Below are 9,870 nucleotides of genomic sequence, written 5' to 3' on the forward strand. Positions count from 1 at the left end.
TTAAGGGGTATTCCTGTTGATTTTTTTTTTTAACACCCACATTTGCCTAGCCTTCTGTAACTTTCCAAAATCACAGCTGCTGTGTTGCTTTGGTTTGTGTTTATGAAACCATGACAAATATTGCTGCATAAGCAAAGCAGTTTCTCCCACTTGAATGCTCCTGTCCTCTGGTAATGAAAAGAGCATTCATTGCCCAACTGCACTGATATCTTAAGAAAGAAAGCTTAAATAGGAACAAAAAGTTGGTCCAAATATGGAAAGAACATCAATAGAATCACCAGAAACCAGACCAATATTCTTTTTTCATTGTTTAAAGTTCTAGTCTTGGAGTTATATAACAAACAAACAAACAAACAAACAAACAAACAAAATAAAAAAATTCCTTCAGTAGCACCTTAAAGACCAACTAAGTTTTTATTTTGGTATGAGCTTTCGTGTGCATGCACACTTCTTCAGATACAGTGAAATGGAAGTTTCCAGGCACTTATGTAGAGAAGGGGTGGGGAGGGGTGGGGATGGGGAGGGGGGATCACTCAGAAGGGTGGTGGAAATGGGTGATTGACTGACTGATAGCTGTTGATGACCGCAAACGACTGCAAATGGTTTTGCATGAAAAAGCCATTTCCACCACCCTTCTGAGTGATCCCCCCTCCCCATCCCCACCCCTCCCCACCCCTTCTCTACATAAGTGCCTGGAAACTTCCATTTCACTGTATCTGAAGAAGTGTGCATGCACACGAAAGCTCATACCAAAATAAAAACTTAGTTGGTCTTTAAGGTGCTACTGAAGGAATTTTTTTATTTTACTTCGATCCAGACCAACACGGCTACCTACCTGTAACCAAAACAAACAAACAAACATTATTTATACCTCGCTCACTCTGGGTGGCTACCAACAGAATAAAAAAATATGATAAAACATCAAACATTAAATACTTCCCTAAACAGGGCTGCCTTCAGATATCTTCTAAAAGTCAGAGTATTCTTTATTTCCTTGACATCTGGTGGGAGGCCCTGAGAAGGCCCTCTGCCTGGTTCCCTGTAACCTTACTTCTTGCAGGGAGGGAATCATCAGAAGGCCCTTGGAGCTGGACCTCAGTGCCTGGGCTGAACAATGGGAGTGGAGATGCTCCTTCAGGTATACTGGGCTGAGGCTGTTTAGGGCTTTAAAAGTCAGCACCATCACTTTTTTGTGTTTGGAAATGTACAGGGAAATTGTGCTTGGAAACGTACAGGGAACGGAAATTGTGCTTGGAAACGTACAGGGAGCCAATGTAGGTCTTTCAGGACTGGTGTTATATGGTCTCGGCGGCCACTCCCAGTCACCAGTCTAGCTGCCACATTCTGGATTAGCTGTAGTTTCTGGGTCACCTTCAAAGGTGAGAACACATTGCAGTAGTCCAAGTGGGAGACAACTAGAGCATGCACCACTCTGGCAAAACAGTCTGCGGGCAGGTGAGGGTCTCAGCCTGCGTACCAGATGGAGCTGGTAGACAGCTGTCCTGGACACAGAATTGACCTGCACCTCCATGTACAGCTGTGAGTCCAAAATGACTCCCAGTGTAATGGTTTGGTCTCTCCCACAGAAGCAAGACAACTCCGGCAGCAATTAACTCAGGTTTATTGCTCAAAACACACATATCACTCTGGAGCTCAGTCACTCAGCGTCTGCTTCCAAATTAGCTGTTGCCGAGTCTGAGTTCCGCCCCTTCCTCTTCCCACATTTAAAGCCCCCCTTCGCATCCTTTCCTGTTCACGCCTCTCATTGATTCTTGCTTGCCTGTGCATCATGGGATGGGCTATTTCAGGTGGCCCTCCCTCTGAGTCCAAGCTTCAACTGTCAACCTGTGTCTTCCCCCTTGAACTCCCCCCTTCCTTCTCCATGTTCTCGGAGCTCAGGGTTCTACTGCAACTAGGCTGCTCCTCCCTCGTTCTGCATTCCTGCCTAATTACCTCCTCCTGTCTCTCCTGTCTCTCCCCCTCTGTCAGCAATGGGACGCAGCAGACACCCAGGCTGCGCACCTGGTCCTTCAGGGGCACAGTTACCCCATTCAGGACCAGGAAGTCCTCCACGACCACCCACCCCCTGTCCCCCCAAAACAGCACTTCTGTCTTGTCAGGATTTAACTTCAAGCTGTTAGGCGCCACCCATCCTCCAACCGCCTCCAGGCACTCACACAGGACCTTCACCGCCTTCACTGGTTCTGATTTGAAAGAGAGGTAGAGCTGGGTATCATCCGCATACTGATGAGAGCCAAGCCCAAGCCCCCTGATGATCTCTCCCAGCAGCTACATATAGATATTTAAAAGCATGGGGGAGAGGACGGAACCCTGAGGCACCCCACAAGTGAGAGCCCAGGGTTCCCAACACTCATCCCCCAACACCACTTTCTGGACATGTCCCAGGCAAAAGGAGCAGAACCACTGTATGACAGTGCCCCCAGCTCCCAGCTCCTCTAGACAGTTCAGAAGGATGTCATGGTTGATGGTATCAAAGGCCGCTGAGAGATCCAGCAGAACTAGGAAACAGCTTTGACCTTTGTCCCTAGCCCGCCAGAGGTCATTGACCAGTGTGACCACAGCAGTTTCAGTCCCATGATGAGGCCTGAATCGCGACTGGATGGGATCCAAATGGTCCACATCCTCCAGGCATGTGCTTGGAGTTGTTCAGCAACCACCCGCTCAATTCCCTTGCCCAAGAATGGAAGATTTGAGACTGGGCGATAGTTAGCCATATTGGCCTTAAGAAGCGGTTTAATGATCGCCTCTTTCAGCAGGTCTGGGAAGGCTCCCTTCACAGAGGGAAGCATTCACCACCCCACAGAGCCCATCACACATTCTGTTGGCTGGGGCCCACTCCCAGGCAGCCCTTAGCCTCTTCCCTTAAGAACAGAATGCAAACTATACAATAAACCAGGGGTCAGCAACCTAAGGCCCATAGGCCGTAAATAGCCCACAGGGGTCATTTAACTGGCCCATGAGCCAGGGGCGTACCCAGGATCAAATATAGGGGGGGCAAGGGGCGGGGGCAAGGGGTGGGAGGGGAGGGGCCACAGTGGGAATGTGGGCGGGGCTACATTGCCTGCGCCACCCAGCTCTTCCGAGGAGGCAGCCCCAGGCTCCCGCTCCCGGCGCGAAGCTCCAGGGGCCTGCGGGGAACGTGAGCCTGTGGCTGCCTCCTCCACGCCTCCCCGGTCTTCCGAGGAGGCGGCTCCAGGCTCCCGTTCCCAGTGCGAAGCTCCAGAGGCGCGCAGGGAACGCGAGCCTGTGGCTGCCTCCTCCGCTTACGCTCCCCGCGCGCCTCTGGAGCTTCGCGCCCGGAGCGGGAGCCTGGGGCTGCCATGCCTGTGCCCCTCAGCTTTTGCTTCTGGGGGGGGCAATTGCCCCCTCCTGCCCCCCGCCTACGCCCATGCCATGAGCCGCCCCTGAACTTAGCTGCCCACTCAGTGAGTCCCCGTGTGCTGCGGTAAACTGGCGCAGCGCGGTGCGGCGATTCACTTCTGTGATGCTGGAAATCGTGTCTGTGCATGTGCAAACACCAAAAATCATGTCTACGCATGCGCAGACGCCGGAAATCACATCTGGGCAGACACAGACGCCGGAAAACTAAAACCTCAGTGCAGCGTTAACAATGCAGTTTTGAAAGGTTCTGTTCACCATTTTGATTCAAAATGGCATCAAATTGTATCCAAATATGGACAAAAACCCATTCAGATACCACAGTGCAAAAATTATGAGATATCCAAATGCAAAGTGAACAAGCAAGTTTCCAAAACAGTCTATAGAGGCCAATAACCAACCCAAGGGCACCCAGTGAGCTTCATGGCTGAGGGGGTGGGGATTTGAACTCTGGTTTCCCAGGTCCAGGTGTGACACCCTAACTGATACATCACACATAGAAAGCTATAAAAGCTATAGAAAGCTGTCACCAAGTTGGGGGGGGGGAGGAGTGGGATTTTTCTTTGTCCAGGGAAAGCTTTCCTACCACCACTTTCTGCTGCAGGTGAGTATTCAAAGATGCTTGGTCCCAGCTCCTGCCAACCTAGCAGTTCGAAAGCACATCAAAATGCAAGTAGATAAATAGGAACTGCTACAGTGGGAAGGTAAACGGTGATTCCATGTGCTGCTCTGGTTTGCCAGAAGTGGTTTGTCATGCTGGCCACATGATCTGGAAGCTATACGCCGGCTCCCTCGGCCAATAATGCGAGATGAGCACGCAACCCCAGAGTCGGTCACGGCTGGACCTAATGGTCAGGGGTCCCTTTACCTTTTAATAACATCACAGAGAGATGTGGTATATCGAGCAATACACATGCGCACACACACACCCCTTCATCTTTCCCGATGATTTATTCACATGCAAAAGCGAAATATGAAAACAAAGTCCCTAGACTGGGTAGGAAGCTGAAGAGATAGGAGAGATCCTGAAGACATGGGGGAGGTGAGGTGGGGGAGGAGTCTTAGGGTGATGGTGGATGAAAGATAGGACAGAGAAACAATGGGCAGGGAGAAGAAATGAACATAGCTGGTGAGATGAGGTGTGCTGACTTCTGCACATTGACTTAAAATAATTCTGAAGGCTCCTAGTTACCTGAAATGCCTCCAAGAAAACTGGTGCTCTCTCCCTCCCTGGCCCCTTAGCCAAATATGTGATGAAATGCACTCTGAGGAATGAATTCTTGTCTACGTGAAAAACATACAAGCCACAATCACTCGCTTTTACCCTGCACTCGTCAGTATAATGTTGCTAATGAGCGCCAGTGGTTCTTCTGGTGAGGCAATTGTAAACAAATGTATCAACCACAGGCAAGAGTGTCACATTTTGTGCATGCACGCACACGCACATGCACACACGCACACACACCCTATAAGCAGTCTAAAAACTGGCTGGCAGAGATTAAAATTAGATAAATGTTGTTATGGGTGTCAGAGAAAAACAAGCTGTACTCTGTTTCCGATGCCCTGAAGTTTGAGAATGAAACTTTTTCAAAACTTTGATTCACTTATCTGAGGACAGAGCTACAAAGCTACACTTTGCTCCATGTAGTTTTCTGATTCTCTTTTTTAGATTTAACCTGCCCCAACAACAACAACAACAACAACAACAACAATGAAGTTGCTGTGGAAGGCAGGAAGATGGACTTTCTGCTTGTGCCATTTCCCAACTGCATATCATTCCTCCTGGGGAAAAGATACACAGGTAAAATTCACTGCGGGAAGGCACTTTTCAATGGGAAAATAGCATATATCATTAAATTGTTTTTTGTTTTATTATTATTATTCATCAGTTGGATTTCTTATCTGCCCTTCGTCATAAGGTCCTAGGGCGTGTTATGACAATACAAAAATTCAATATTAAAATCAATTAAAACAATTCACTATTAGAATAGGGTGGGTCCTGAAAGAGATGAATCTCAGGCCTTTTGTATGCATCTTCAGCACAGAGCACAGCGATGACGCCAGACACACCTCTGCGGGGAACAATTATTTAGTGGAATCAGAAGTATATACGCTACAAGATGTGCTTCTGGCCTATAAACCTGCCATCAAGTTTAGTAGGCATGAAAGGAGGGCTGCATAGTTAAGGAAAGGCAGATTCTCCCCCTCCTGCTGCGACCAGCTCCCCTCCCCCATCATCTCCCGGAGCATGCAGAGAAATGAAGAATGTGGAGCAACGAGAGACAAGGTGATGGAGCCTTTAGGCTGCTGGGGAAGGAACCGGGGAAGGAGCTTTTGAAAGCAATGGGAAGGTGGAGACCTTCATCCCTGCCTCATTGGAGCCAGACCTACTGGGAAGAGTTGCTGTGATTTGTTTTGTGTCTTTGAATAAAGAGTTGACTTCATTGACACCAGGTGCTTTCTTGTTTTATTGATGACCTACGCCTGACTCCAGCTCCTGAGAGTGACATCAGCTGATGGGCAAGGATGGAGCTCAGTCCGGCTGGCTGCAGGAGTCTGCTTCAGAATGCGCTGGTGAGGCTGGTCTCTGCTGCTGGCAGGATTGGACCTTCCACTTGGTCAGCTGGTTGGCTGAGAGTGCAATCCTGCTGGCTGCATTGGTCTGGAGACCCCTTTGCCCGACTCCCGAGGTTCAACTTTGACAGATGGCTGGGAACACCCAGCTTTGGGTTGCCTGATGTCAGTATGATGCCAGGTGGTTGCCAGGTGGGGTGTCCCATGCACCTGTCAAAGTTGGCATGGGTGTGTGATAAAGATCTGGCCCACCATGTCAGAAAGGTTCCTCCATGTGAATTCAAGGTGGTGAAAAATGAGAAACGAGAGAAATTGAAATTTATTCATCCCTAGTAGAGGACTGGTGATGGCAGCAGAAAGCAAGGGAGTGGGGAGAGCAGGAAACTTGTTTCGTGCACAGCCAGAGTCACAGGACAACAATTTCTAGTTCTATCTGATGAAAATTAGGTCATTGTATGGCTACAAACTGCCACATCACAGCCACATTCAGAATGAGGACAACATTTATCTACTATTTCTGAATTAGGTCATCTTATGGCTGAGAATTGTTACATCCGTAGACCAAAGTAGGCCAGTCTGTACCTTTCCTGCTTTCAAGCTAGAGGAAGGAATCTAGTAGCATTTATAAGAAGGGTGAAGTTATGGTGAAAGCCTGAATTAGAGCAAAATTAAATTAAACACCAGGTCTTCTAGTTCTGGAAGCGTGTTGAAGGAAAAATGAGGGAGCCCAGGTCAGGTTTTTTGTTGTGGTCCTCTTGAGGAAATTGGGGTCACATTAGAACAGGAGCCCTTCTATGTCAGGACTCGGGTTTCACAGTGTTCAACCACATGCCTACAGGAAGCCCACGAGGAGGATGTGAGTGCAATAACTTACATTTTTTGAGGAACTCTGCACAGACAATTTGAACGCAACGAGAAGTGTCACTTCCAGCATTTCAAATTTGATGGTTTAAAGCAAATATGAGTGTGGTGAAGTTCTGAAGATGGTCTGGGAGTCTTGGCTTAGGGGTACAGCTGAATGAAGCAGAATGGAGAACAATGTGGTTTCTGCCCCAATTTAAAGCCAAAAAATGACAAACCATGGGGTGAAATCCAGTGGTGTCCATCTATCATCTGAATGGACACTGAATGGATTCATTTAGTCTAAACCGATCTGAGCTTGGGTGAAAGTTCTTGCATAAGTACCATAGTAAAATAAAAAGCTGTCGGACAGACAAAGAAAATTGCATTAAAAAAACATTATGAGGACAAATATAACCTTCTGAATTTGATCTTCACCTTTGAAACAAAAAGAGAATCATGGGGCAGGGCCAAATCAGCAAGAAGATTACTAAATTATTGCAAAAACAGGTACTTTTCTCATTTAAACACTGAAGACAGAGGAAAGCTGGGCTCAGGGGACAAGCTGGGCTCAAAAACACAGAACACACACATGGATGATGCGAGTTTTAATATCCATTTGTTATGCGCAAAGTGCAGCTGACCCAACAACCAATGCAAGCAGCTTGGTTTCACCCTTCCACTCTCCACAAGTGGGGCCCAACTCTGAGAAACCACTTTTGTGGTTTTTCTGCTACCTTTTGGATAAAAACTAAAGGTTATGGTATTTTAGAATACTGGGTGGTCCTAAGTGAGTACCCCCCCTCTTCTTCATTTTCACTGTAGCAGGAAGACATGGCTTCAGGCACCAGGCCTGTTGGCAAACCAACTCTATGTTACAAAGATGTTTGCAAACATGGCATGTGGACTGGCAACATTAACCCCGCCGTGTGGGAATCCCTTGCAGATGACCACAGTGCCTGGAGAAAGTAAGTCAGGTTGTGCATCTATAGCAGTGACCAGAGGAGGAATAACTGCTGGGAGGACCACAGAGAGAAGAAACGCCATGGCGCATCTGCAGCAGCACAAGGATGCCTTCATCTGCCCCAGCTGCAACAAAACATGTCTCTCCTGCACTCCACAACCACAACAGGTGAGGGCTATATATTCAACAGATAGGAAGGAAGAAAAGAGAAAGGAGAGAAAGGATGGAGGAGGTGAAAAGAAAAATAGAGGATAAAGAGAAAGAATTGGGGAGAAACCCCAAAGGGGAGAATCTGGCAAGTCAATTAAAAATTTTACAGAAAGAATTAGAAAATGTAGTAGAGCAAGAAGTAGAGAAGAGGATAAAATGGAATAGACAAAGGTTATTCGAATTAGGAAATAAAAGTGGGAAATTTTTATCTTGGCAACTAAAGAAGAAACAAAATGAAAAAATTATAACAAAGGTAAGAGAGGGGGAGAGATGTTGGACGAAAATGGAAGATATCAGCAGGTGTTTGGTGAATTACTACAAAGATCTCTATAAGAAGGAAGGAGGGAACGAGGGGGGAATAAGGAAGTATTTGGAAAATTATAAAGGGGAATTAATAAAGGAAGAAGAGAGGAACTTCCTAAATAAATTAATTACCAAACAAGAGATATATTCGGCAATATCAAAACTGAAAGCAGGGAAATCCCCAGGCACGGATGGCCTGGGGAGCCAACATTATAAGATCTTCAGAGAGGAATTAATAGAAATCTACCAAAAGCTAGTGAATGATATCTTAAAAGAAGGTACCATCCCACAGTCTTGGCAGGAGGCGTATATAATTCTACTTCCAAAAGAACAAACTGAAGAGATCCAAGCGGCCAATTTTAGGCCGATTTCATTGCTGAATACTGACTATAAGATCTATGCTACCATCATGGCGGAAAGGCTGAAGCAGGTTTTGAATAGAGTGATCGGTCAAAATCAACAGGGGTTTCTACCAAAAAGGAAAATGGCTAAAAATATAAGAGTACTTGTAAATATAATTGAATTTTTAGATTGGCACCCGGGGAAGAAAGCTGCATTTGCATTCCTGGATGCAGAAAAAGCTTTCGATAACCTGAGATGGGAGTTTATGCTGAAGGTACTGGGGAAAATAGGTATAAACGGGAGCTTTGCGAAAGGAATTGAGGCAATTTATAAAAAACAGGTAGCAAAATTAATAGTAAACGGAAATCTGTCTGAAGAATTTGAAATTGGTAAAGGGACTAGACAGGGGTGCCCACTCTCGCCTCTATTATTTATCATGTCAATAGAATGTTTAATTAAAGAAATTAAAGAGGAAGATGAGATTAAAGGAATCAGGATTAAAAAATATACTCATAAGATAAAGGCATTTGCGGATGACATCATAGTAATGCTAGAGGACCCAATTGATTCGATAAATAAAGTTAAACAAAAATTGAAAGAATATGGGGAAGTCTCAGGATTTAAGGTGAATGTTAATAAAACTAAATTAATGGTCAAAAATATAAGGAAGGAAGAGGCAGAGGAATTAGAAAAATTGGCAGGGTGGAGGATAACCAACAAAGTAAAATATTTAGGTATAAATGTAACTCCGAACAATATTAATTTATTTGATGATAATTATTCGAAATTATGGAAGGAGATAATTGAGGATTTAGAGAGATGGGGAAAGCTAAATTTATCTTTATCAGGGAGGATTGCGACAATAAAAATGGCAATCTTGCCGAGGGTTCTATTTCTGTTCCAAATGCTCCCAATAATAGGCAAGAAAAGTACCTTTGAGGATTGGAGGAGAATTATAAGTAGATTCGTTTGGGCGGGGGGGAAACCCAGGATACAATACAGACTGCTAACAGAAGCAAGAGAAAGAGGAGGATGGGGGGTTCCCGACTTAAGGTTATATTACGTGGCGGCCAGCTTCTGCTGGATAAAAGATTGGCTGATTTTAAAAGACCAAGAACTCCTTGAATTGGAGGGATTCAGAAATATTAAAGGGTGGCACGCCTATCTGTTGTTGGAGAAGAAAGGCAGCCAAAGAGAATTCTCAGATCACATATTTAAAAAATCATTATACCAAACAT

Source organism: Zootoca vivipara, chromosome 10 (assembly GCF_965207765.1).
Source record: "Zootoca vivipara chromosome 10, rZooViv2.hap1.1, whole genome shotgun sequence".
Taxonomy (NCBI): domain Eukaryota; kingdom Metazoa; phylum Chordata; class Lepidosauria; order Squamata; family Lacertidae; genus Zootoca; species Zootoca vivipara.